Here is a 24,622-nt window from a genome sequence, read left to right on the forward strand (position 1 = left end):
TAGAACTTAAATATGGCTGACAGGAAGTTGTTGAGTCATTAAACAATGGCTACAGATAAGAACAGCAGATCTTGGGAGCTACAAGCCATTTCTAGCTGTGTGGCCTTTTGGGCAAATCTTATATCTCTCTGGACTTCAGTTTCTGCATATGTAAAATAAAATTAATAACACCCTTTCCTATCTGAAGGCTCAAGTAGATACAAAAACACTTTGAAAAGTTAATAGCTCAATGAAAATATGAGATATAGTTATTATTATTTTTACCAACTCAACAGAAGTATTATCCATCTGAAACAGTGAGAAAATCTAGAGAATAGAATGTTAGGAGTTGATAGATTAAAGAGGAAAATAATGGAAGCCCTATGCATTCATTTTCCTTCAGGCAGCAAGCTTAAAGATAACACTGGTATTTTTCCTAAAAGTACAAACGTCTTCCCCCTTGCCTGAGTTGCCATATTCTTCAGAAGTTGCAAGAAGCAGCAAATCTCAGAGTTATTTTCCAACTTAAAGAAAACTTTGTTGACAACTGGAATTATATGATATTTCTTTTATCCTAGACTTTTTCCTGATACTCGTTTTATTAGGTTTTAATCAGAGATGATCATGTGAAATACTTTGAACACTGATTAAAAGGCAATATAAATAAAGGTGAGGGAAAAAAATAACAGATCTGAACAATAAGTAAACAATAATACAGTGATAATCACATGCAATTAGAATAGACGTGATAGTCTTGAGGGATACAGATTGAGACTTTGTGGAATTCTCAAATTTGTGACTTAAGAAATATTAGCACTGGCTCCTCTATTGAAAGTCATGCATATCCAGGACGTATCTGCACAGCAAATTAACCACTGTTACACTTTGAAGTCTGGATTTGTTCCATTAGAATTTTGGCAGTGGCTGGGACATTCTTCTTAACGGTTTCATGAATCTAATTTTCTGGTTTCCATACAGAGTTTATGATGCACTTATTTATGTTGTTTACTTCAAGCCACTGCCAAATATACATTCCATTTATTTATTTTCCCAAAACTCCTAGTTACTACCCACAAGCCCATTGTTTCTTTTTTCTTTCTTTCTTTGTTTTAAACCACCACACTCTGAGACCTCTAAGGTTATGGAGCCTTCACCAAGTGCTCTGTAAGTATTTGTTGAATGCTTTCTTATTTTTCTCTTCCATACCAGCACCAACAGTTGGCTTTCTTTGGAGGGTAATTTTGTTTTCTTGTTTTAATCATTTCAGGAGCATTACTGTGTGTCATTCCCACACCTTTTATCTCCTTCCAAGTGGAGCAACTAAAAGAATAACACACTTTGACCCTTTCTTTTACTCTAGAGGATTGGTTTTCATCAGGGGTGATTTTGCCCCCTACAGGACACTTGACAATGTCTGGAAACATTTGTCATCATATGGAGCAAGCCATCTAACAGATGCCAGGGATGTTCCTAAACATCCTATAATGAACAGGATAGCCCTCAACAATAAAGAATTATCCAGTCCACAGTTTCAACAGTGCTGAGGTTGAGAAGCTCTGCTCTTGAGAGAATTAGAGTAATGTTAAGCTTAGGCGTAGTTGAGGTTCTTACCTCAGTGCCTTTTTCTCTTTGGAATTTCTCTACCTACAGAGGCTACACATTTCCATTTGCTTGTCTTTTCCATACGGTAAGTTACTGTGGCAGGATATGCCACCCACAGGGAAGACCTGGAATAGGAGGGTCTAAGTCTAATTCAGGACCTGGAATAGGAGGATCTAAGTCTAATATATAGCAAGCCCATACATCTGCACCCCCTATATATTAGTAGTAAGAAAGCTGAAATTTTGATCCCCCTCTGCTTGGATCCTACAGCTCTCTCTCCATTCATTTTAGACTTGAGCAGTAAAGGTCACTTTGTTTGAAGGGAAGCCTCCTTCAAATTCCAAAACCATATGTAATGAAAGGGAGAGAACATGAAGTATGGGTTTTTAGTGGCCAGCTGGGTTAACTGACTACCTGAGGCTCTTTGCTCTTCATATCAGTCCAGCAGCATGTGTTCCTCAAATTCCTGCTTCATAAATGTTCAACTAACAAGTAATTGAAATGGTGATGGTTACACCAGTGGATGCTGAAAGACTTAAAAATAGGGAAGATTAAGATTCTGTAGTGGCAGGTGTGGTAGTTAAGGTTATGTGCCAACTTTGCTGGGACTGGTTTTGAGTGACTGGGCAGCTATTAGCAGTTATTCCCCATGATGAGACTGGCAAGCAATTCCACAGTGGAATCTGCCATAAACAGCTGAGTAGCTGCTTTAGAGATGTTGTCTGCTTCGAGTATATAAAGAGAAGCTTGGGGAATGGTCTAAAGTTTTTGGCATGCTTGGACCCTGCATATAACTGAGTCTTCATTTAGCAGCCTGCCATCTTTTCTGCTGATCTTGGGACTGTCTTTGGACTTGAACTAGTGGCCTGCCATGGTGTTTGGTAATGTTGTTGTTGTTGTTATGTGCCGTCAAGTCGGCCCTGACTCATAGCGACCCCTCCTTGGGTTTCCGAGGCAGTATCACTATGGAAGTAGATTGCCCCATCTTCCTTCCGACGAGTGGCTGGTGGGTTTGAACTGCCAGCCTTCTGGTTAGCAGTCAGGTGCCTTAGCCACTATGCTACCAGAGCTCCTGGTGTTTGGTAATATTGGATTTTATTTGTCAACCTTGGGCTTGTTAGCCTCAGCAGCCAGCAGCTGAGTAAAAAGATACCAGTGGACCAGGAGAAAGAAGCAGAGCTGAAGCCCATCGTGGAAGGGCTTTCACCCAGCCCCCAAAGCTTGGCACTTTGAACTCGGACTACTAGCTTCCAAAACTGTTAGAGAATGAACTCCTATTTGTCAAAGTCACCCATTTGTGGTATTTTCTGTTAAAGTGGCACTAGAAGACTAAACAACAGAGAACTTGAAGAATTCATTTATTTAATGATAAAAGAAAGATTAGGAATGGAAGGGAAACAAAATAGTCATGTTACCCACCAGGAAAAATGCCCACTAATCCACCTGCCCCATCTTGGACACTAGAATGGACATGTGTTGTTATTGTCTGTCCAGAATACATCTTATTACAAGACCTACGTTTTCCTTAGGAAACCACCCCCTTTTATACTCTTGGGCCACATAAACCAACTCCAAACCTGGGTCCACAAGCTGTTATAAGACACAGACCTGGCCAATGACAACCTTGACTTCCCTGGGCCACAGGGAATGGTTCAGCAATGGGCACATGCCACAATCAGAGCTAAGCCAATACCAGCATTTTACTTGAACAAACAAGAAAGAGACACTTTTTATTTTTGCTAGATTGGTCCTTATTTAGTGCAAAAGGTTTATTGTCAAATACAAACATAAAGGTAGTTGGTTTGAACTCATCCAGCAGCACTACAGAAGTAAGGCCTGGCAATTTACTTTTGTAAAGACTATATATAGCCAGGGAGCTCTGGTAGCATAGTGGCTAAGACACTTGCCTGCTAACCAGAAGGCTGGCGGGTTCAAACCCACCAGCCACTCCTTGGAAGGAAGGTTGGGCAATCCTACTTCCGTAGTGATACTGCCTTGGAAACCCAAAGAGGGGTCGCTATGAGTTGGGGCCGACTCGACGGCAAAACAACAACAACAACAACATATATAGCCAAGACAACACTCTGGAGCTAAGTTCTGTCAAAGAACTGACATGAGTTTGAATTGACTCAATAGCAACTGGTTTGTTTGGTTTGGTTGGAGATTGAGGCTATGTTAGCTTGAGCTTGAGGCACAGACAGCAAACATGAAATAGAAACTCATATACAGGGGGAGAAAAAAAGTTGAGAGATGGAGACAAAGAATCCAGTTCCTAAAAGCATAGTTTGATCCTTCAAGTCTAGCGATGCCTAAAGATTAGATTCCTCAGTTACATAAGCCAATAATTTCCACCACCGTCACAACCCACCACCACCGCCACCACTTTCTTTTTCAAACTTTGCAGCAGAAAGACTCTTGAGTAATGGAGAGATCAAACCTAGACTCACCGTCTCAATCTTTCCAAAATAAAACAATTACTCCAAATTCTGAATACTTGCACACTGCCTATTGCCTTCCAAGATATATACTCTGATTTCTTGATAGCATTTGTCTAATTGCTTGATCGTATTTGAAAACATTTCCTACTGGTTACTGGATACTCTAATAGCTATGGATAAGTTGATGCCATGAACCAGATTTGTGAAAAGGTGGTATTTATCTGACCAAAACTTTGGAAAGGCCCACTTTAACAGATGATACTCTACAATAATAATTAAAATAAGAACAAAACTAGTATTAATAGCAGCTACTATTGATCAGAGTTTTACAGCTTTTCATATACCAAGCTAAGTGCTCTCTACATTATCCCTGTAATTCTCCCACCAATACTGTGATGTAGCCTTTATTTTCCCATTTTGCAGAGGAATCATCTCAGACAGGGTCATCAGAGGTTACAAAGTTAGCAGGAAATGGCAGTACTGAGAGTCAGACTTGACTCTCGAGCCTGTGATCCTAACTACTCTTCTCTCCTATCTCTCAAGAGTACTCTCTGGTGGGTATATTGGTGGCAAAACTTCACGAGGATCAAATGACAGGAATCTTTGATGGGAACTCTTCCTCATCTTTTCCAGGAACTTCATTCATAAACGTGATTTCTTGGTGGTCTCTACAGAGAACAATAAAAAAAAAAAAAAAAGATTTATAGGAAAAATATAGTGAAAAGTGTAATGCTCCCATAAAAGACACAGATCCTGATGATTCTAATAAATATGAGTCTGTAACCTTGGTCTACCTCTTACCTCTCTTAGTCTCAGTTTCCCCCAGTGCAAAATAGAAGAGGTCTTTGCTCTTGTTAGTTGCCATCAAATCAGCTCTGTCTCATTGCAACCCAATGTATAACAGAATAAAACATTGCCCAATCTTGTGTCATCCTCATGATTACCAGCATTTTTGAGTCTATCATTTTGGTTATCATGTCAGTCTATCTCACCGACGATCTCCCTTTCCTTTGTTGCCTTCTACTTCACCAAACATGATGTCCTCTTGATGATATGTCCAAAGCAAGTCATTCAAACAATGTTCTATTGTGATCTATAAGGTTTCCTTTGGTTCCTTTAATAAGTAGATCACCAGGCCTTTCTTCATAGCTGTCTTAGTCTGGAAGCTCTGCTGAAATGTCCACCATGGGTGACTGCACTGGTATGAGAAATACTGGTGGCATAGCATCTAACAGGAGCTCTGGTGGTGTAGTGCCTAAGGCATTTGGCTGCTAACCAGAAGGCTGGTGGTTCAAACTCACCAGCCACTCCTCGGAAGGAAGGTTGAGTAATCTACTTCCATAGAGATACAGCCTCGGAAACCCAAGGAGGGGTCACTATGAGTCGCAATTGACTCGATGGCAATGAGTTTGATGAGATAGCTTCTAGCATCACAGCAACACACAAGCCACTGCAGGACAGTAGTGTAAAATAATGATAACTACTGATCAAGGACCTACTATGTGCTAGTCATGATTCTGGTTCTTTATATCCACTATCCAAAGAATCCCTACTATCCTCTGAGGTCTAAACATCCCATGATTCCAGGCTCTTTAGGAATTAACATGGTTTTGAAAGAGACATTTGAGAATACAAAAGTGCAAGTGTTTGAAATTCTGAATAATATAACCTCATGAAAGTTCACTTTTACTTTTGTTCTATGCAGGGCAGCATTGTTTGTACTCTGCAAGCAGGCACACTGCAGCCATTATCCTTGTTTTGCCACACAACCAATAAATTTGGTGTGACTAAGAAGTAAAATGCTTAAAGCTAGCTCTTTGTGACTTGCTTACCCTTTTGACTGAGTCCCATTGACCCGCTGACATCTAAATGGACACATGAGGAGCCAGAACATTCTGTTAATATGCAGGAGTTTCCTCTAGAGCCAAGAAAGCCCTCTATGACTCAAAGAAAATTAGGTTCCTCAGCAGTAAAATGCCCTTTAGGGGAAAGGAGAAGAAATTCCAGAGAAGAGAAGAAAAAAATAATAATAAATTTCAATGGCTCTCCCCAATTATAATTGAAACAACAAGGGCAATAAGGGACTATTGCACATTATAAATGTTGGCCTGTCTCAGAGTTGTCTTCAAACTGGTTTCCTCTGTATGTATTTATTTTTCCTTAAATATCCTGGGACGTGCACATTATTATCTTCTGAGGACATCTTTAGTAAACAGGGAGCTTAGGCATGTTTGCATTGTTCTGGCTTGTTGCAGCCATTGACCTGATTGGATCATGCACTGCTTTGATCACTTAAAAATGAAAGCAGTTTTTACTGCAAATTGCACTGGAATGATTCAAAATCTAAACAAACCAAAAGGACATGTTCTATTTATTCTTTATTAGTTACACATTTAAAAGAACATGCAGACCTCCCTTCCCTCACTCCCCCAAATATGATTGTGTTTACAGCATACTTCTTTTATTGACCTATTCTTTTTACATGCTGGGCAAAGCCCTTGGAAGGTGTTTCTGAGAAAGTGTCTAGAGCTTGGCCATTTCAGGTTGGAAAAATACACTTTAAGTGATTTCACCAGACTCACTGCAAGCCTGTTTCACAGACTCTGGAGTTTGCATCTTGACTCCAGCACTCACAGATCATAGTACTTTGCGTATAATAGCTAAACTCTGAACTTCAGTCTCCTTGTCTATAGTGGTGCAAAGGGTTGACATGCTCATTTGCTAACTGAAATGTTGGAGGTGGGAGGTTCCAGTCCACCCAGAGGCCCCAGAGAAAAAAGGTCTGGCCAACTACTTCAAAGAAATCAGCCACTAGGGGAAGTAAGAGGGAACTAGATGCAATGATGGGTCTCTCCTCGTCCAGAGCAAAGAATAATGAAGAAAACCAAAGATGCATGGAAACTACCAGTCCAAAGGACTGGCAGACCATGTGATCCTCAGCCTATATGACTATGAGATCAGAAGAACTAGATGGTGACCAGCTACCACTGTCAACCACTTGGAGGCAGATCTGTGTAGGAGATTCTGGATAGAGTGGAAGAGCAATGTGAAACAAAACTCAAAATAATCTTTTAAAAAAAGACCAGGTTTGCTGGCATGATAGATCCTGGTAATACTTCTGAGGCTATGGCCCCTAGTACCCTTCAGGTCTAGAATTGAACTCACTCCTGTGGTTTCCAGCCAAACAATAGACAGGCATATATATAGGCTGAACATTTACATCGGGTAGATATACCACTTGGGTCTCCCAATCATGGGAGAACAGAAAGGCAGTCTATGCACAGGGAGTTAGCTCAGGGGGGTGGGAGTGGGTGGGAGGGAAGGACACAAGAAAGAACTAACTATGGAGAGGAAGTGGGAAAAGAACCATCAATGTCATGAGACAAAATGTGTGTGAACTACTGTATGGAAAATGAATTTGCTCTCTAAATTTTCACCCAAACCACAATAAAAATTTGAAAAAAAAAAACTATGGCGACAGTTCTACATAGACATGCTTGAGGTCACCATGAGTCCAAATTGCCAAATTGACTCAACAGCAACTGGTACTGACAAAGTAAGTACAATAGCTTAACATCTTTTTGAAAGGATTAAAGTGTTTAAAACACTTTGTAGGTGTACATTTTCAGTTTACAAATGAGGACACTGGATCTCAAAAAAAATAAATGACTTATCCACATGCTCACTGTGTATAAGTGGTAGAATTTAGAAACAAACCCTCTTCTTTTGCCTTCAAATTCACCTCTTTCTATTTTATTCACATAATAGGAAAAATCTAAGTAAAAATTATGTGCTTGCTATACAAATTCTACCTTGAGATGAGTCCCTTATCACCTCCTATTCTCTTTTCACCGCCGTTGTTGTTAGTTATCACTAAGTCAATACTGACTCATGGCAACCCCATGTATGCAAGTAGAATGTTCCTCGGAGTTTTCAAGGCTATGACTTTTCAGAAGCAGATCACCAGGTCTGTCTTCCAAGGAGCCTTGGGGTGGGTTCAAACTGCCAAACTTTCAGCTACTTGTCAAGAGTTTAACCATTTGCAATACCCGGGGAGGTCTGTTGTCACTGCTAAGTTCTTCTTATAAAGACATTCTGAAGCTTTCACTTTCTCTCTCTCTCTCTCTTTTTCTTTTTTTCATTAAAATGCTCACTAATTAAAAGATACTGTTAGAAAATGAATTGAGAGGCCATGATTTAAAATCCACTACTCACATAATGATGCATGTTGCTGTAGTTACCTTTTCTTGTCTTTTTCATCAACAGTGGTGATAGCCTTATCTTTTCAATGCTTCAGTCATGAGGTTATTAAAAGGGACCAAATGCCCTAACAGTCTTGTACCTTTGATTTTCTGCCATACTCTCCAAGTTAATGAGTAAGAGGGTCAAGGGAATTTATTCCTGTGCTTTAGGAAATCTACAAACAATATTAAAAGAGAAGTTGGTGGTAGATTAAGAAACTTTTAATAACCTTGTGCAAACTTTCCAGACACTCATTACACAGTTTCAGTTAGCACATATCGGTGATTGAAATACGCAATTTCAAAACATGCTGTGGGAGTTAGCAAGGAGCCGGCAGCTGACAGGGAGGTAGTTGGGACAAGAAGAAAGAGGTTCAGGGCCAAGAAGTTCTGTGAAAGAGTCAGCTCTTTTAGTCGGCTGTATTTTTAACTGGAATAATCACATAAGAAGCACAGTTGGAAGGTTTGGAGGACCTTGCATGCACACCAATTTGAAACTCACTAACTAAAAGCCACTGATTGATTTTAGGCACGTATAATTTGGTTATAAGAGAACACCATAATCATTCTTCTCTCTTCTCTCTCTCTTTCTCTTTCTCTTGCCTCCCTTCCTCCTCTCCCTCCTCCTCCTTCTCCTTTCATTCTCTCTACACATGTACATACAGATACGTATGTTTCTCTATAGACATTCTGTTTTCAAACAAGCAAGTAGCTTCCTAATGGCTTTATCAGTACCATGCTGCTATTGTTTGTGACCATGAAGTCTCCCCCAACTGATGTCAACCCCATGCACTGTAGAACAGAATGCAGCCCAATCCTGTGCCATCCCCATGATCCATTGGAGATTGGACCATTGTGATCCACAAAGTTTACATTGACTGATATTCAGTAGATCACCAGACTTTTCTTCTTAGTCAGTCTTAGGCTGGAAGCTAAGAAACAAATTCCAAGACATTTTCCTATTCATCTTTAAGCAGGTGCTTGTCTTCCTAAGGCTATGTTTCTTAGAGCCAACTGTAAATTTGTACATGGATTGAAATTATCAACTGGATTCCAATTCTAGCTTTAGCTCTTTATACTTCTGGGAACATGTGCCAGCTACCTAATGGCTTAACAATCGAGCACTTCAAGTATTTTATCCACATTTGATAGTGGAGAGTCTGATACTCAGGAAAATCAAGTGAATTACTTAAAGTCACACAACCACAGAGTGGAGTTTTGAGCAGTTGACTCAGATCAGTCTAACTCCAAAGTCATTATCGTTTCTTTATACTAGGCTGAATTCTAGTATCACTTTCCTCTTTATAAAATAATCATCATAATAATAATCTCTTTCCTTTCTTTGCACAGAATTTTTTCCAAGGATTAGATGAGTTTCTCTTTGTGAAATATTTTACAAACTCGATAAACAAATGTGAATATTTCAGAGAGAATAAAAGAAGGACAATTCCAGTGGGGAAGGAGAGTGATCAAAAGGATGTAAGAAAAAGAAAGTGACATATTTAAAACACAATCAGAATCAGACTCAAATGGGAATTCTTGTGGTAGTGCAGGTGTCAGCAAACTTCTGTAAAAGGGCAGAAAGTAAATATTTCAGGTTTGTGGCCCATCTGGTCTCTGTCTCAAATACTCAAGCCTGCTGTTGATGCATAAAAGCAGCCATGCACAATACATAAATGAATAATGGGCATGACTGTGTTCCAATAAAACTTTATTTATGGACACTGAAATTTGAATTCATATTATTAATTATTTGTAATTAATTATATGAAATAATTTTATATAATTTTCATATGTCACAAAAAAATAGTATTCTTCTTTTGATTTTCATTTCAGTCATTAAAATATAAGCACTGTTTTTAGCTCATAAGCCATACAAAAAGAGCCAGTGGGTCAGATTGGCTGATAAGGTAGTATGTTCCTTAGGGAACAATGAAAAGTGCTTAAGTGGTGTAGATTAAACCCTGGCTGACTCATTTAGATAATGTTTGGTAGACTCATTTGGATAATGGTTGACATTCAATGTCTCTGAGTTCATTGGCAAGAAGATTAAAAACTTATCACAGTTTGGAGTGTGTTGGGCTGCAGGGAACCAAAAAGAGAAGAAAAAATCTGATTATTATTAGTTTTGAAGGGCCCCTGGTAGCACAACAGAAAAGCACTAGGCTGCTAAACAAAAGGTTAGCAGTTTGAACCCACCTAGCAACTCCATGGTAATCTGCTCTTGTAAAGATTACAACCTAAAAAACCTTATGGGGCAATTGTACTCTGTCACATAGGGGCACTGTGACTCAAAATTGACTTGATGCCATCTAACAACAGCACTGGTTTGGACTATGAGGAAATGTATAGTATATTTAACAAGAAATCTGGATATAGAGATTCCAGGATCCATTCAAAGGTTCAATAATGCTATTTGCAACCCAGACTTTTTCTATCTTTTTGCTCCACCATCTCCAGCGCATTTGCTTTTAGTCTAGCTCCAAAGTCATTCTCATTTCCTTATACTAGGCTGAACTCTAGTATCACTTTCCTCTCTATAAAATAACCATCATAATAATAATCTCTTTCCTTTCTTTGTGCAGAATTTTTTACAAGGAATAGATGAATTTCTATTTGTGCAATATTGTTTGTAGATTTCCTAAAGCACAGGAATAAATTCCCTTGACCCTCTTACTCATTAACTTGGAGAGTATGGCAGAAAATCAAAGGTACAAGACTGTTAGGGCATTTGGTCCCTTTCAATAACCTCATAATTGAAGCATTGAAAAGATAAGGCTATCACCACTGTTGATGAAAAAGACAAGAAAAGGTAACTACAGCAACATGCATCATTATGTGAGTAGTGGATTTTAAATCATGGCCTCTCAATTCATTTTCTAACAGTATCTTTTAATTAGCGAGCATTTTAATGAAAAAAAAGAGAGATAGAAAATGAAAGCTTCAGAATGTCTTTATAAGGACTTAGCAGTAACAACAGACCTCCACGGGTATTGCAAATGGTTAAACTCTTGACAAGTAGCTGAAAGTTTGGCAGTTTGAACCCACCCCAAGGCTCCTTGGAAGACAGACCTGGTGATCTGCTTCTGAAAAGTCATAGCCTTGAAAACTCCGAGGAACATTCTACTTACATACATGGGGTTGCCATGAGTCAGTATTGACTTAGTGATAACTAACAACAACGGCGGTGAAAAGAGAATAGGAGGTGATAAGGGACTCATCTCAAGGTAGAATTTGTATAGCAAGCACATAATTTTTACTTAGATTTTTCCTATTATGTGAATAAAATAGAAAGAGGTGAATTTGAAGGCAAAAGAAGAGGGTTTGTTTCTAAATTCTACCACTTATACACAGTGAGCATGTGGATAAGTCATTTAATTTTTTTGAGATCTAATGTCCTCTTTTGTAAACTGAAAATGTACACCTACAAAGTGTTTTAAACACTTTAATCCTTTCAAAAATATGTAAAGCTATTGTTCTTACTTTGCTGTTGAGTCAATTTGGACTCGTGGTGACCCTATGTATAACAGCACAGAATATAGTCCGTTCCTGTGCCATCTGTATGATATTTGAGACCATTTCGGTGGCTATTGGGAAGTGAGCCCCCAACGTAGAGGTTTCATCTTCCAGGACTATATTGGACAATATTCTATTGTGATCCATAAGGTTTCCACTGACTAATTTTCAAAAGCAGATCACAAGGCTTTTCTTCCTCGTCTGTCTTAGTCTGGAAGGTCCACTGAAGTCTATCCACCATGGGTGATTCTGCTAGTATTTGACTACTGATGGCATAGCTTCCAGCATCATAGCAACAGGAAAGCCACCACAGCACGACAAACTTATAAATGGGAAGTGAATGGCACAAAAAGGATAGATACTGAAAAGAATGGACTTGAGAAAGAGAAGCAGTAAAGAGGAAAGAATGAGAGAACCATTTAAGTAGGTGGACCAATATTCAGGTATGACATCTTAGGCCTGGAAAATTGCTAAAAATGCATAGGGACACTGTTCTGTGACCTCCTGCAACTTCACAAGAGGAAGAGAGAATCACCATCAGCAGCCCAAGGCTTATTCCTATGAGGCCATGCATCCTGCTACCTTCCCGCCTTTTTACCAATTCTGACACCAACTGTCCCGCCCACCCCACTCTCTACTTCTCTGCTGGGTTCAGTAATTCATTGCAATAGCCACGAAGAATTTACAGACAATACTCACAATTACGGGGTTTATTAAGGAACAACAAGTTACAATTCAGGTTCAGGTGTTCAAGATACAATTCTTACATCAGGACATCCACCCCTCGACAAAGCCCTCAGGCATGCCTCTCTTTGGCCCTTGACTTCTTGGCCTGGCCTCTATCCTGCTCCCTGCTTTAGCAAATGTTACAAAGCTCTTTTAGATCTGCCAATAGGTACACATAAGTACACCCCACTCCACAAGCAAGCTTCCTGCCCGAAGGGACTCAACTTTCTCATTCTACGGGACAGCAAGACCGCCACTCTGTCTCATGCTGGTCTCTTGGTTCTGCTGCCACCTTCCCTTTGCCATCTCAGTGCAGGGATCTTGAGTCTAACGACAAGCTCCACTCCTGGCTTTTCCTTTTTGACAGCAGTCATATATCACTTTTCTGTCTCTGGGATGGGTCATTTTAAGCATAGCAAGATGGCAAAACTGACCAATCCTTACATTAGGTTTTCATACACCCTAATTTCATACACCTTTATTTCCTGGGAGCTCTGGTAGTGTAGTCCCTAAGGCACTTGATAGGAAACTGGCGGTTCAAATCCACCAGCCATTCCTCAAAAGGAAGTTGGGCCATCTATTTCTGTAGTCATACTGCCTCGGAATCCCAAGGAGTGGTCGTTATGAGTCGGGTCCGACTCAACAGCACTTAACAACAACAACAACAACATACCTTATTTCCATGGCCCCACCCCTACAAGGGTGCCATGTGCCTTATTTACATTTTTAGCTTGCTATCCAATTCCCTTGGTGTGCCACAAGTACCTTACATCTACGTAGTCCCTCTCTTCACCCCCCAGGCATCTGTTCAGAATCACAAAGACCATGGTGAGACGAACCGTACTAAGTAATTCACAGCACCACAAAAATCTATTTTTATGCTCATTATCTTTGTGAGAATAGCATTTTAATAAACTATATCCAAGTTACTGCACATGAGAACAGACCAACACATACACATACACACAGTCCTTTTATGCCTTTGAAGTTGCTTCCGTTTGGATATTTGGATCCTCACACTTTTTGAAACGCCATCCTTCTCCTGGATTCTCCCATCACCATGCAGGAGCTGGTGGGGCAGCCATAGAGCTGAAAGCTTTGGCTGTTTTCATATCGCTATGCTGTGATGGCCTAAAGGCTTATTTTCCTTTACATATTTGTGTGTTTGTGTGTGCATCTGTGTGTCTGTGTGTTTTTTGCCAGGATGGGAGAGTGAGTGGCAGGTTACAAATAAAGGCCTGAGGCAGTGGTAATTAAGGGCTGGTGCAACCACAGTGGCACACAGCTTAGAGGGAATATTGCTTCAGACTAGGTGGAGAGAGGCTAGACACTTTCTAGGAGAAATAGGAAGTACAGACAATGGTTACTGACTCCAAGCAGCAAGTGTTAACGCATCTGCGGAATCTATTTGCAAGGTCATATTAAAGTTAAAGTACCATACTTGCAATTAATCCTATGTGTGGCTAATATTGACTGTGTTGCCCTCACGTAGCAAGGCTGTCCTGTGGTCCTCTCTTCTAAACTCCATTAATCCCTGGGATTCCCAAAACAAAAGATAAAAACTTTCATTCCATAATCTAATTCACATCTATGAACTACTTGTCATGTACCAGGTGGAAAGTTCTTAGGGAGAAAAATGTTACTGGTTTGAGGAGTCTACAATCTGGACAATTAGAGAAAAAAAGACTAATAAATTTTAAAGAAAACTAACATCCTGACTAAACTGACACTAAAGTGCTTACTCTTCTCACCATCAGAAAGGCTCTCTTCCACTGCATCTCATAATTGTCTACAAAAGCACCCTAGTACAAGGAGAATTAATGCATGTTATTGGCACTGTGAGGACAAAGCCCAAAAGATTCATCACAACCACAAAATAATTTTGGCAAGTGTCATGCCCTATATCAGTGGTTTTCAACTAAGTGTTATTCTCCTCCTTCCTCATCTCCATCCTTAGAGGATATTTAGCAATGTCTGAAACATTTTTGGTAGTCACAACTGGGAGGAGTCTGCTACTACATCTGGTGGGTAGAGGACAGCGATACTGCTGCTGTTGTTGTTAGGTGCTGTCAAATCAGTTCTGACTCATAGCAACCCTATTACAAGAACAAAACACTGCCCATCTCTGAGCCATCTTCACAACCGTTGAAATATTTGAGCCCATTGTGGCAGCCACTATGTTAATCCATCTCATTGAGGGTCTTCCTCTTTCTCACTGACCCTCTATTTTACCAGGCTAAATGCTCCTAAGGATCCTGTACTTTACAGAACAGCCCCCACAGCAATGAATTAACTGGCCCAAAATGTCAATTGTGCCAAGGTGAGAAGACCTGCTTTATCTTGTTGGTAGCTGCTGTTGAGTCGCCCCTGACTCGTGGTGACCCGATGCACAACTGCTAGGTCCTGTGCCATCACATGAATAGTTGCGGGTAGGACCATTGTGATCCACAGAGTTTTCATTGGACAATTTTCAGAAGTAGATCACCAGGTCTTTCTTCCTAGAGTCCTTCTTAATCTGGAAACTCTGCTGAGACGTGTTCAGCATTATAGCAACATGCAAGCCTTTATTGACTGAGGGATGGTGCCTGCACATGAAGTGCATTAGCCAGGAATTGAACCTATGTCTCCTGCATGGAAGGTGAAGACACTACCACTGAACAACCATCACCCCACACTTTATATCAATCCGTATAAATTTTGCATTACACTCAGTGGTGTAATACTTTACATGTCCCTTTGATTTTTTTTCCCCCTTTCGGTAAAATTGATGTTACAAAAAGAAAATGTGTTATGTTTATCTGGTGTCCTGTCTAGGTTCTGGCCCATGGCTGTGGACCATGGTTTTGTTGTTGTTGTTGTTCATTTTATTTTTGTTTTTATTGTGACTTGGGTGAAAATTTACAAAGCAAATTGGTTTTCCATTCAACAATTCATACACATTTTGTTTTGTGATGTTGATTGTGATCCCCACAATATAACATCACTCTTTCCATTTCCTCCCTATGTTTACCACTTCCATTTGACCTTCTTTCCTGTCCCTTCTGACCTTTAACCTTGGGCAAATGCTGCCTTTTTGACCTTGTACGGTTGATTGTTCTAAGGAGTGTGTACCTTCCTAGTGTTATTGTTCACCTTGAAGATCTGTCTATTGTTTAGATGAAAGTTGAGTCATGGGGCTTACTTTGGTTCCAAGCTTGAAGAGTGTCTAAGGGCCACAGTGTCAGGGGTTCCGCCAGTCTCTATCAGACTAGTAAGCCTGGTATATTTTTTTTTTTTTTTTTATGATTTTGAATTTTGTTCCACATTTTTCTCCCACTCTATCTAGGACCTCCTATTATGATTCCTTTCAGACTAGTAAGCCTGGTATATTTTTTTTTTTTATGATTTTGAATTTTGTTCCACATTTTTCTCCCACTCTATCTAGGACCTCCTATTATGATTCCTTTCAGAGGGATCAGCAGCAATAGCCAGGGAACTAGCTAGAACTTCTGGTCTCAGGGTCATAGAGGTGGGGTTCAAGTGGTCCATTAGTCCTTTGGACTAATTATTTCTTTGCTGTGGATCATGTCTTGCCCTATCTCTCCCTCTCCATTGATTTCATTCATCCTTCACCTCAGTTCTCACCTTGGCTGTGATGACATCCCAGAGGTTCCCAGCTGAGGGTTACCAGATGTAACAAATAGAAATACAGAATACTTGGATAAATATGAATTCAGATGCACAATAAATAATTTTAGTGTAAGTATATTCCAGTTAATATTTCAGACATTTGAACTTGAATTGAGATTAAAATTCAGATAAACAGTGGATAATTTTTTAATATATCTACTGCAATATTAAAGAGTGGTATAGTGGTTAAGGCATTTGGCTGCTAACCAAAAAGTTAGTGGTTTGAACATACCAGCTGTTCCATGGAAGAAAGATGAGATAATCTGCTTCCGTAAAGATTTATAGCCTTGGAAACCCAAAAGATGTCACTATGAGTTGGAATCGACTCAATGGGGATGTTTGGTTTTTTGGTTTAATGCAATTTTAGGGATATACTTATACTAAAAAGAAAAAAAAAAAAGAGAGAGAGAAAGAGTATTAATTATTTATCTGAAATTCAACTTTAATTGGGTGTCCTATATTTTGTTTGTCAATCATTCCCCAGCTTTAAGTGTTTGGTATTTCATCTTAACTCATGAAATATTATGGGGTAAATTCCTCTTTCAATAGGAACTTAATGCCCTTGTAAGATTATCTTTTTGCAAGTGTGTTTTAAACCCCCAAGTAGAATCTAAGTTCCATGAGGGCAGGAACAAACCTTGTAATTTCTTTTCCTTTTTGCTTGGAAAAATGTCTTGAACATAGCAGGAACTCTGTAAATATTTTGAATGTGATGCATTATGTCATTTTAATGCTATGCTGGGAAACTAGAGACCTTCTCAGTTATCATTACATGATAAATGCTCATAAAACCAAGATTATAGTTTGTGAATACAGACTATATAGTTTAGGATTAGCTTGGCTTTGAGCACCAGAGACCATGGGGAAAACTCATCCCTAAAACATGACAGAAGTTTCTTTCTTTCTTGTGTAAAATCAGGCTGGAGAAAAAGCAGGGCAGGACTGATGTGGAGCCTCCATTGTCAGAAACCCAAGCTTCTTTCCACTTCTCACTCTACTACCCCTAGGGTGTGCTCTTCATCCTCTTGTTCCAAATGGCTACAGGAGATCCAGCCCTCATGCTACATTCCAAGCACCAGAAGGACAGAGGAGAAGATGGATGGGCTAACTCCTTTTCTTTAAAAATTTTCTCCACTTACAATCTTATTGGCCAGAATGTAGACATATGGCCACACACAGCTGCAAGATTAGCTCACAAATGCTGTCCTTATTCAGGATAGAAGTGTGCCCAGCTAAAAGACCAGGTTAATTTGAGAGTAAAATAAAGAATGGATAGTAATGCCCAATGAGCAGTCTTTGATACAGATCTCCTCAGACCTCAGTCATTCATTCTCTTATCAATTTTGACATACATGCCTCATTTTGAAAATAACTGGGAAACAGATGTTGGAAGAATTCCTGACACGCTACTCTCCCACTGCAACAGAGGCAGAGGTAACTCAGTAGCAGATGTTTTGCCTTCCATGTGGGAGACATGGATTTGATTCTAGCCAATGCACCTTGTTATGGATTGAATTGTGTCCCCAAAAAATATGTGTTGTAAATTTTATCCTCTATGCTTATGCAAGATAGAAGGAATACACAGAATCACTGTACCAAAAAAAATTGCTCAATATTCATCCATTTCAGGAGGTGGCATACTATCAAGAACCAATGGTATTGAAGGAAGAAGTCAAAGCTGCACTGAAGGAAGTGGCAGAAAACAAGGCTCCAGGAATTGATGGGATATCCATTGAGATATTTCAACAAACAGATGGTGCACGGAGGCACTCTCTCAGCTATGCCAAGACATTTGGAAGACAGCTTCCTGGACAACTGACTGGAAGAGATCCATATTTGTACCCATTCCAAAGAAAGGTAATTCCACAGAATGTGGAAATTATTGAACAATATCATTAATATTGCATGCAAGTAAAATCTTACTGAAGATAATTTAAAAATGGTTATAGCAATATATTGACAGGGAGCTTCCAGAAATGCAAGCTGTATTCAGAAGAGGACATGGAATGAGGGATATCATTGTTGATGTCAGATGGATCTTGGCTGAAAGCAAAGAACACCAGAAAGATGTTTACTTGTGTTTCATTGACTATGCAAAAGCATTTGATTGTGTGGATCATAACAAATTATGGATAACATTGAGAAGAATGGGAATTCCAGAACACTTGATTGTACTCATGAGGAACATGTACATAGACCAGGAGGCTGTCATTCAAACAGAACAACGGGACACTGCATGGTTAAAATCAAGAAGGGAATATGTCAGGGCTGTATCCTTTCACCATACTTATTCAATCTATATGCTGAGCAAATAATCCAAGAAGCTGGATTATATGAAGAAGAACACAGCATCAGGATTGGAGGAAGACTCATTAACCACCTGTGATACACAGATGACACAACTTTGCTTGCTGAAGTGAGGATGACTTAAAGTACTTACTGATGAAGATTAAAGACTTCAATCTCCAATATGGATTACATCTCAATATAAAGAAAACAAAAATCCCCACAACTGGACCAATAAACAGCATCACAATAAATGGAGAAAGGATTGAAATTGTCAAAGATTTCATATTACTTGCTTCTACAATAAACACCAATGGAAGTAGTAGTCAAGACATCAGACGACATATAGCACTGGGCACATCAGCTGCAAAAGACCTCTTTCAAGTGCTAAAGAGCAAAGATGTCTCCTTGAGGACTAAGGTGTGCCTGACACAAGCCGTGGTATTTTCAATCACCCGTATGCATGTGAGAGCTAGACAATGAATAAGAAAGACTGAAGAAGAGTCAATGCTTTTGAGTTGTGGTGTTAGCAAAGAATGCTGAAAGTACCTTGGACTGCTAAAAGAACGAACAAATCTGCCCTGGAAGAAGTGCAGCTGGAAGGCTCCTTGGAAGCGAGAATGGCCTGACTTCATCTCACCTATTTTGGTCATGTTGTCAGAGGGACCATTACCTGGAGAGAGTTATCATGCTTTGTAAAGTGGAGGGTCAATGAAAAGGGGAAAGCCCTCAATGAGATAGATTGACACAGTGGCTGCAATGATGGGATCAGGTATAGCAAGGATGATGGGGCTGGCACAGGACTGGGCAGTGTTTCATTCTACTGTACATAGGATCACTACGAGTCAGAGACAACTCGATGACACCTAACAACAACATGCTTGTGGTTATAACCCCATTTTTTAATGGGTTGGCTTTGTTATGTTAATGAGACAGGATAAGTGTAGCATGTATCTTGAGTCAATCTCTTGCACAATACAAAAGGAACAGATTAGACAAGTGGGGATGAGGAAAGAAAGATGCCAGGCCATATTAAGACCGCTCAGGAGCAAAATTCAAAGAGATAAGGACCTTCCTTGAGAGTCAACAAAAACAGAAAACCTCTGCATATATCCAGCACCCTGAATTCGACATCCAACCTCCTAAACTGTGAGAAAATAAATGGCTGTTTGTTAAAGCCACTCATTAATGGTGTTTCTGTTATAGCAGCATTATATAACTAAGACACTCCTCATCTGCAGCCACCACTCATCAGTCAGTAGAGGCTTGTGTGTTGCTATGACACTAGATGGGTTTTCGCAGAGCTTCCAGACTAAAAGGAACTAGGAAGAAAGATCTGATGATCTACTTCTAAAAATCACCCAAGGAAAACCCTGCAGATCACAATGGTCTGATCTGCATGCCTATATGGAGATGGGAAAGATGGGACAGCATTTCATTCTGTTGTGCATGGAGTCACTAACAACAGCCACTAACAACAAAGACATCACAATGGTTCAAGTCCCCATGGTTTTCAAGTGCCACCTCCTCACCCCAGCCTTTCCAGATGCTTCCTCTTGGTTATCCTCCCCTATGAACTGCCCAGGCCCTTTATGTACCTTTCTTAGGTCTGCACCATTTTGACCTTGCATGATAGCTCTTTGTGTGAGTTCACATTTCCTCCACTAGATTGTGGACATCTTGAAGACAGAGACAATTTTGAAATCATGTCTGTGGCCTCTTGATGTCTTGCACACACCACAGGTTCAGTATTTGCTTTGTAGGTGAATGATTCCCTCAGTCCTGTGGGAAGGAAGTAGCAACTGAGCACATGCACACAGGCACACAAGGAATATTTTCATGTTATCTTTAATAGTGGCAAAAATAACACATTGTGAGGGATTATTTCATTTTGTTAAGCGGATTTGGTAAAGGGGGAGAAATGAATTTGTTTGGGGACGGCAGGGAGCTTTTAATATAACTGATGTGAGAGTCTCAAGATTTGGGATAAAATCCTACCCCAACCTGCTGATGAAAGCCGCATGTCTGCAGAGCTCACCATTACTGAATGACATGGTGCAGAAAGGCTGTTAGGGAAGGCTAATGCCTATACAGCTGGTGTAATGAAGAAATGGGAGGTTTAGGCACGGAAACCGCAGCTCCAACAGAAGGAGCTGAAAAGATATAGATAAGATTAGTGACATATGTAAAGGCCCAGATACTGTGTGACAAAGTCTACCCAGCTGAATAGGCTGAAGCCAGAAGTAATAGGAAGGCCATGTTCTCCCTAATCCTCCAAGATAAGCTGTTCCATCCAGAATTATCAGCCAACAATCTTCAGGGTATCAGGCTGAAAATGAAGTTTCAGACTGCTTTGATTCCTCATCCATAAATGAAAAAGTGCCTGAAGGATCTTTATTTATTCTCGCTCCCACCGAAACACTCTTCAAAAAGTGCCAATATACTAGCAACAGATGCATAAAGCCTTCCTTCCTTTGATTGACAGAACATGATATAAAGCAACCCTCACTTGACATTTCAGTTTCATAAGACTCCTAGCAGGGGGAGGAAAAGAAAAAAAAAAAAATCTTGAAAAAAAAAAATCCACTAGAAAATAAAGAGGATTTATGCAAACTCACATGAATGTTTTCAGAATCAAATTTAAGAGTTTCATTTCTCTCCAGTCCTTATTTGATATTTTGGGTTGCAGATGAATCATTTCAACAGGAATAATATCAGCCTGTGCTTATTAATGTTTATGGATTATTAAAACAAAGTATTTACATGTTAATGTGTGTTGATTACTGGATGTTTAAGTTGCTTAGTTATAAATGATTGAGATATTCACTCTGGGGAAGAGATATCTAATTCGATGTTGTGTGTGCTTTAATTTAGATTTCAAAATAAAGTAATTGAATGAGAAAATGTCATCCACACCTATGCATTTCACTTTTGAAAGGTCATCCCATGGTTAGTTTGTACATTTTCAAATTCTTCTCACATTGCTCAATAGTATATGAAAGTCAACTTCACCCCTCCACATATTTCTTGCAATTGACATGTAAATGTTCTGTTTGAAATGAGAACTGAATTTAATACCTACATATTTCTTAAGGAAGAAAGGTTGAAAAAATTTCTGTCTGAGCCCTTAAAGAAGATACTAGTTCTTTTTGTTTTATCAGAGGCGTTTCCTTTTATATTTAGTTTCTTGCTGAGTTTTTTCATAGGGTAGCTGAAGTCAGAGTTGTGCACATTCTATGGAAACCACAATGTACTAAACTGCAGCAAGCCAGCATTTTCCTGACAAACATCAAAGCTACTGTGGATCCAGGGGTTGAATTTATGTCATTCAAAGAGCATTTCCAATGGTAATCTCACCCTGCAAAGAAAATTTGGGATGAGTAAGAACAAGAGAAACAATATGCCAAATTTGACAAATTTGTCCTCAAGATGTCTTTCTAGATGAAAGTAAGTTTTATTTCAAACACAACTAACTTATCTGTGTCTGCTCTTGCCTTCCCCTTGAATAAGGAGAGATATTAAAAATCATCAGATAGTATTAAAATATAGTATAGAATACAGTATTAAAATATAGTATAGTATAGAAGTTTCTCCTAAAAAAGTAAGAGTGTTTTTATAATGCTTATTTGTGAGGTAGGATTTTTGTGTACTATATCTCATTTAAGCTTTGCAGTAACACTATGAGTGAATACTTTATGATCCCAATTTTACAGAGAAAGAAACTAAGGCTTAGCAAGGTTAAACAATTGCCCAAGACCACACAGCTAATGAGTTGCTGAGTCGTACACCACACTCGACTCAGTTGGACTGCAAACCCAGTCTTCTGGGCACCAATTTACATTGCTAGTTTCTGACTCTCTTACTTGGGAGTGGCTTCCACACATCTTACGTGCACAGTTATTTCATATTATATATATATTATTTTATATATATATAAAACACCACAGTCTATATTTTACTTGTAAAATCTCTGGATCTTCAGTCATGATGAAAATATTTCAAAATATGCATTGTGCATAGTATTAACACAATATGCTCCTCTGGTATGAGTTTGTGTGCATACATATGTGTGTGAGTGTGTGTGTGCATAGATGCACATGTACAAGAGAATCATTCCATCATTCTAAGCTATATTTTCCAGGCGTTGAATATATTCTTTGCTAAAGGCAGCATATCAGAACAACACCTATAATTTCAGAATAAACACAAATTAAGTCCTTCACTTAAAATACAAAAACCTCAAATATGCAGACTAGATTCCAAAAGTGGCTATTATCACAGAATTGTTGAATAATTCATATGGTGATATATGGGCAAATACTGCACTCAGTTGGCATTGGTACAAGTCACGTATAAGCTGATGCATTTTACTATAACTCATGGCCACTATTTATTGTTCATATTTCTTACAAATGCATAATGTTGCTTATAGAGGGACAGATAGGAGTATAGATGAATCATTCAAGCTACCTTACTATGTCTTCCATAAGTCAGCAGTAGATGACATTTACAAATAGAGATTATGCTTTTTTATGTAAATAAAGGCACAGGAAATACATTCCTGGAAATGGGAATGAATGCTAAGTGAATCAGCACCACACACATTTACCATGGCATAGCCCTGGTGAGGATGTGGCTCTCATGGCATATTTTCAACCATTAACAGTGCCTAAGGCAGGTCTTGCTGGAGAATACTCAGTAAATATTTGTCAAATGAATAAATGGATTATCCATTCACTTTAACTCCCCTTAAGTCATCAATCACATGCCTTTAGGCATTGTTTCTTCTGGGTATTGGTCACACCATTGTAATCCATGTCAGGGGCTGCAGGGATGTTTATGCTGTTTGATTATTTCCATCCATCCAGATGGCTGCTGATCTTTATCTCTGTTTCCCCACATGCAAGCTTTTTTCATGAAGTCACCTCACGCTCCCATCAACTTCACATTTAATGGTCTTACTTGTACTTTTGCCTACCTCTGCATATTTCCTAACATCCTTTTCATCAGCTATAATGAGTCAAAGATGTTCAGCTCTACACAAAGCAACGGAAGAATTAGACTCAAAAGAGTCAATAAATGGACTGACAAACATTATTCACATTGAAGAAAGTATCTTGTGGTCTGCTACCATTCAAGGACAGATCCTAGCTTTCCAACCTTCTCTTCTGTACTGCTGATCATCATAAGATACTCATGTCTTAATTACATTACTCAGTTACACTTTTCTTTTTCCATAACCATATCTCAGACAAAGAGTAATAAAACAAATCAGTAGTATAGGAAACCAATTGTATTGTCGAGCCCAACTCATGGCGACCTCATGTATGTCAGAGAAGAACAGTGTTCCATCAGGCTTCCAATGGCTAATTTTTCAGAAGTAGACACCAAGCCTTTCTTTTGAAGCACCTATGGGTGGATTTGAAACTCCACCCTTTCAGTTAGCAGCCCAGGTCAGACTAATAGTAAAGAAAGAAATGCTAAGTATATGCCTGAATTCCAGTTTGAAAATAATAGATGTGTTTTGTTTTGTTTCATTCATTTATACACAAATCTAAAATACACATTTGGATAAATTTTTCAAAGGAACTACACCTACCACACAACCCAGATGTAGAATATTACCTATAAAGTAGAAGTCTCTCTCATGCCCCCTTCTACTTATGACATCCTGTACGCTCACCTCACAGCAAAGGAACTCTGAAATCTATCGCCACAGATCAGTTTGCCTATATTTCACTTTTTAACAAATGTATTACATAGTGTAGACTCTTCATATAGTGTGGAGTCTTCTGTATTTCTCTTCTTTCATGCAATTTTTATCTGTAAGATTCATCTATATTGTCATCAATATGTATGTATAAATATATTTATATAAACATTATATTGATATATATAATTGTATTGATATTTATCATTGTTGTTGTTGTTAGGTGCCGTAGAGCCGTTTCCGACTCAGCGACCCCATGCACAGCAGAACAAAACATGGCCGGATCCCATGCCAGGTCCATGATCCTTGCTATACTTGAGCCTGTTGTCGCAACCACCGTGTCAATACATCTGGTCGGAGGACTTCCCCTCTAACGTCGACCCTCCACCTTACCAAGCATGACATCCTTCTCCAGGGAATGGTCCCCTCTGACAATGTGACCAAAGTAGGTGAGA

The sequence above is a fragment of the Orycteropus afer genome, unplaced genomic scaffold (genome assembly GCF_000298275.1).
Source record: "Orycteropus afer afer isolate SDZICR_OR568_19922 unplaced genomic scaffold, OryAfe1.0 scaffold00005, whole genome shotgun sequence".
Classification (NCBI taxonomy): domain Eukaryota; kingdom Metazoa; phylum Chordata; class Mammalia; order Tubulidentata; family Orycteropodidae; genus Orycteropus; species Orycteropus afer.